This window comes from Lactuca sativa, chromosome 2 (assembly GCF_002870075.4).
Source record: "Lactuca sativa cultivar Salinas chromosome 2, Lsat_Salinas_v11, whole genome shotgun sequence".
Classification (NCBI taxonomy): Eukaryota; Viridiplantae; Streptophyta; class Magnoliopsida; order Asterales; family Asteraceae; genus Lactuca; species Lactuca sativa.
The window spans coordinates 56,394,181-56,399,948 of NC_056624.2; the positions used below are offsets into that span (position 1 = coordinate 56,394,181).

Below are 5,768 nucleotides of genomic sequence, written 5' to 3' on the forward strand. Positions count from 1 at the left end.
CTCGGGGATTTTTAGAGAAAATTTTTCGTTAACCAAATTTGTTAGTTGACCAAGTTGGGCTTCAAGATTATGGATCGATGCTTGCTGATTTCTTAATGATGTTTGTTGGTCAATCATGATAGCTTGTTGTTCCTTCATCATAACTTGTTGTTCCTACATCATTAACCTTTGATCTTTCAAGGTCGCATCAGTGTCATTACGTCTCTTCTCTGAAGCTTCCATAAAACATGCTAACACATTCTCCAAGTCAACTTTATGTTCAACTAGTGATTGATCCTTTTGGTAGAAACCTCTGTCAGTTTGCCTATATTTTTCCTCCTTCTGCTTCTTGTACTCATCATATGGCAGCCACTCTTTCTTTGGTTTTCTCCAATCTTCATCATACTTTTCCCCACTCGAGTAGCAAACTTGAGCCCTTTTATTTCCATATTCATCCAAATTACAGTCCATAGTCAAATGTGGCCCATTACACATCTCACAATCAAATCGAATTGCATGAATAAATTGGTACATTTGGGTCAATCTTCAGTCCATAGTATTAAGCATTGCCATCATAGCAGCCATCTCTTCAAAATGTGCACCTCTGCTGCCTTTTACTCCATCTTGTCTTGGTTGTGATATTCACGAGAATGCTTTGCAAATTCTTCAACTATTTTCTTGACTTCGGCAGGATTTTTCTTTGTAAGTGGTCCTTGAGAATCAAGGAGTTTCCTTGTCAATACATTGACCCCATCATAGAATATAGACACCTCTTGTTGAATGTTGAGGTCATGTTGAGGACAATTCCTTAACAACCCCTTTTAACGCTCCCATGCCTTATAAAGTGACTCCCTGGGTTTTGCTCAAAATTAGCTATTGCCTTTTTGAGTTTAGCTATCTTGGATGGTGGGAAAAATAATTTTCCACCCATTTGAGCCCAAGTAGTGATTGTACTAGGTGGAAGTGCCTTTAACCAATCTTTCGCAACTCCTTTAAAAGTAATGGGAAGCATCCTTAACAAGACAATATCTCTATTAACATTCGGGACATTAAAATAGCCTGCAATGTCATTGACTTTATCTAAGTGCTAAAACGCATCCTCATGATCTTTTCCATAGAATGGAATATCCTTTAGTGCAGTGACAATATGTCCTTTCAGCTCAAATGTGGCAGTGGCAGGTATGGTGGGTTGTACTAAACCTGGACCAACATCGTCTCTTATTCGCTTCCTATAAGCTCCCATTGACATTTCTTCAATATTTTTCATCTCGTTTCTTGGCTCATTTTTGGGATCACTCGTAATAATTCAAATTCAGGCTTGGTATCGTATTTGGATTTGGTTGGCATAGGTATTTGATCTAAGTTTTCAACCTTGATTTTGTTCTTTGAAGATGAACTCGACTCTTCCGTTTTCTTTGAGAACACTGACTTGATTTCTTGTAAAGGTGTCTTCTTTGGTGTTTGATCTTCTTTCACGTTCTTATCCTTCTTTTTGGGAAGGGCCGACTCTGGATTTTTAAGTGGTGGTACCAAAGGTGTGTTTGAGCCTCTGGTCATGAACTCCTGCAAAATAAACAAAATAAAAACGTAAAACTAAACAAAATCTAAATAACAATTTCCTACTGACTGGCCATCACGATGTGGTAAAGATTACCACCTCATGTTGTCGTAGAAAAACTAACATAAAAGAAATACGAAAAACTACTGAATTCACATCGTGAGCTTAAGGATCATGTCCTGAATCAGAAACTGAAACAAAACTAAAGCTGGAAAAATATATTTTTGCAGGTTTTACCCCGCAAAAAGGATCGATCAATCTAAAGCAAATAAATCAACAATAAAATAAGTCGTTCTCCGACAACGACACCAAAAACTTGATGTGTGCAAATAGCTACACCTAATTTTAATATTTATAATCTAACTATCTTAACTAACTAAATTGCATCTAGGCAGTGTACCTAGTCAAATTATAGAATAGTCGGGTAAGTCGGGTGTCGATCATAGGGAACAATTTTGATTTATCAATTTATCTACTACTAAATTAACCTAGTTTTAACAAAGCAAGGGGTTTTATCTAATTTTGCAAGTTTAGATGAACTTAATTCTTTAACACACAAACTCAAACAATAAACAAACACTTCTTTTAGTTCGAATCCACTTTCACTCTATGGATGATAAATTAGCAATAACAATTACTGTTGGTACTAATTAATAAAGTATTAGCAATTTAATTCCAAATTTACTAATTTTCAATCAATTCTTGTAAATCAACGCATACTCACACATTAATTAACATGGAACTAATTATTTAATGGATTGGAGCTATGTAGTTTGATTTGGTAAACACAATTATATTCATAATTTGTATTCTCTAGCACAGCCTAATTCAATTATTCAATTGCTTAACAAAGATTAGTTTGATCCTAGCTCTAATAATTTAATGCTCACTAAATTACTAGGTATTCTAATTCATGCAGATTAATAGTCTCTAACTACACAGAAATAGAACTAAAAGCAATTAAATATCAAATCAAACATGCTAAGTAAAATCAATCAACACAAGTTTTTACCAACAAGTAAAATCAAATCTAAAGTATCAAATCCATGAGTTCCAGCTTCATCTAGCTAACAGAAGCAGCTAGATTTAGTTGGACATTCTAGCAACTAAACAAACAAAATCCTTAATCAAAAACATGTTTAAATATACCAATCTATGAATAAAATTATGAACTTCTTCTTCCTTGGTGTTGAAAACCGATTCCAAACTTTTCCTTCTTTTGAAAGTCGTCTCCAGGAACCCTCCAAGGAAGCAAAAAAGTCCTTCAAGCCGTAAATAACAAGGATATATATATATATATATATATATATATATATATATATATATATATATATATATATATATATAGTTTTTGATTTTTCAGAGTTCACTTCGTGAACCGATACCTCTCATGATGTGACTACGGGGTATGCGTGTTTGACAAGGACTCTTCCACCGGGTGGATCTTCTAGAATAATCCAACTCACGTCATGAATCCAGATAACTCACGATGTGAATACAGCAAATTTCGTGGGTTTCTTATTCTTTCATTTTCTAAGCGTCCAAAGTTCCATGTCTCGACATTTTTAGCCCTTTTCTTTGAAAATGCTTCTATTTTGGCTGCAAAATAATAATTAAGCTTGTAAATTCCATTATTCTATGCAATTAACCACATTATTAATAAAAATATGAATAAATATTGCCTAAAAATATGTATAAATATGGCAATATCATTGCATATCTTGTATTATTAGATATTTCAGTTCACTATAAACAATGCTCTGATACCAATCTGTCACACCCCCGAACTAGACGGCGGAAACGTCCGAGGGTTGGGTGACTTCATCTTGTAAAATCATCATAGTGAATATAATAGAAATAAGGCAAGCATCATCATCAGACGAACAATAATACAACAATACTGAGTTTACATCATTGTAATTGTTTACAAGAGTTACATCCCAAAAATATAAATGCTTATAATAGGAACGAAATGCCACAATTTTCCACATACTCTTGATGCCCACCTGCTTAACGATTTCCTGAGAATACAAGTTATTTGAAAATGTCAACATATATAATGTTGGTGAGTTCATAAGTATGTTTGAATGAAATTTTTTGTATCATATAGTAAACACCAAAAAATCTGATATTTTCTGTAAAAATGGTTTGAAAGTTTTGTGTCCAATCCCAAGTTAAGGCATGTATGTTTTGGTTTGAAAATTTATAAAGAGTATTTTAGAAATCCCAAACTTCCTGTTATAAGTAAAAGGTACTGTAAAATTGTATGTTTTCCCAGAAAATCCGATATTTTCTATTTATAAAAGTTTTGTGGCCTTAAAACCCTAAGGCTGACTATCGGTGTATGTATGTTTTTGTATTATCAAAATGGTATATGTATTCGGTAAATTTATAGTGGGGTTATTCTCTATGTGAGTCGTTATAACCATACTTGATAATGATTGATTCGCCTGTCTTAACGTTTTTCTGGCGCCGACTTGTTTAAGGTAATGTTATTCACCCTACACTTGCCTAGTTTAACTGTATCGAACAGCTCAGGTGTGGGGGAGTCATCCCCATATAGATCTATACACAAATTATCGCTCTCCCTCCAGGAGACTCTGGTTATACACGCTATGGTTGTACACTCGATAGGTGTCAAACGAAATGTCTCACAAGAGCCATAACTAAATTTACACGAATATTGAATTGCACAGAGAAATATGGTTTTCGTGTATGTTTTTATTTTATTAGGCCCAACAAGCATGTAAATGGGCCACAAAGGCCCAATAAACATGTAATTGGACCACAAGGGCCGAATAAACATGTAGTATGTGTTCCAGGCCCAGTTAAACATGCAAATGGGCCACTAAGGCCCAATAAGCATGTAAGGTATATTCCGACTCAATTAAAAGTGTAATTGACGTATTTGTTACGTCTGTTATTACCTTGATCATTTAATCTCAATTGTTTATCAAAATGACATAAAAGGCCCACTTTTTGTAAAAAGAAACATTTTTGGTCCTTAAAGCCAAAAATTTACAATTAAGGCACATTTCAGGCAAAAATGACACTTTAAGTCCCTTAAGACCAAAAGTTTACATTTAAAGGCTTGTACCAAATAAAATAACATTTTTAGCCAACTTTTGTCAAATATAACATTTCCGGCCCAATTTTTATAAATGTTTACATTTTCAGCCCAAATGCATAGAAATTATCTTTTTCGGCCCAAGTTTAATAAAATTGTCATTTTCATCCCATAAATCCAAAAAATAGCATTTTTGGCTCAAATTTGTACAAAATGACCATTAAGTCCACAAAAGTCAAAAACTTCCAAAAGTAGTCCATAAAGTCGTGAAGGCCCAATTTGAGGCCTACTTTGTGAAAATTTACACTTTTGGCACTTTTAAAACCATGAATATTATAAAGACGCATTTTTATTTAAAAATGACTCTTTTAGTCCTCTTAAAACCGTGAGTTGACAAAAAGATCCTCACTTTTGTTTATTTTGTCACTTTTTGGCCCTTTACACGATTTTGCCTAGTTTCAAACATCCTTAACATGTTTTTATCCTTTCATCTTCATCATAAGTTGCGTAAGGTGTTTTAGTTTACAAATGTCACCATACCTTAGTAGATCTTTCAAAATTTAAAATGTTTCAACACATAAGCACAACATCTAACATGGAAAACACATATAATCATGCATAAAAATGTAGATCGACATAAATGTAACTCGTATCCTCCCGCAAAACATAGTAAAAACCAAAAGTAGGTGTATGAACTCACTTTGGATTGATGAATTCGGTTTTTGGTGAAGGAATGAGAGAGATTTCAGCCCTAAGAAGCTCCCTTGAGTAGATCTCGAACTTATGGGGTTTCTAAGGAACATGGATCATGAAATGAAGTTTTAGGAGAAGTAAGTTTAACATGAACATGAAGTTAAACCTCTTGAGTGGAAGTAGCTTACCAAGATGAGTGGATTTTGGATGAAGTGCTCTTGAACTCACACATTAGCACGCACAAATTTTGAAGAGGGGAGGGAAGGATTTTGTTGAAGCTCTTGGAGAAATATAAGAGGAATTATAGTATGTGTTTCAAGTTGAAGTGTGAGTGGTGGTGAGGAGTGATTCTCGGCCGTAAATAGAGAGGAAAGAGGAGAGAGGATCAAGGTGGTTTTCACATAGGAGATTAAGAATTAGGGATTTAGATTCATGTGATGTAATTAGCTTGGAAGACCTCTAGTTAAATAT

The 5,768-nt window shown here is 34.1% G+C and overlaps 1 non-coding gene across 1 annotated transcript; it reads left to right on the forward strand.

The window, feature by feature from the left end:
• The first annotated feature begins 765 nt into the window (after positions 1-765).
• On the forward strand, positions 766-871 carry LOC111907195 (small nucleolar RNA R71). The gene has a single exon (XR_002855447.1). It is a non-coding gene; the product is annotated as a small nucleolar RNA R71 (small nucleolar RNA).
• Positions 872-5,768: the final 4,897 nt, after the last annotated feature.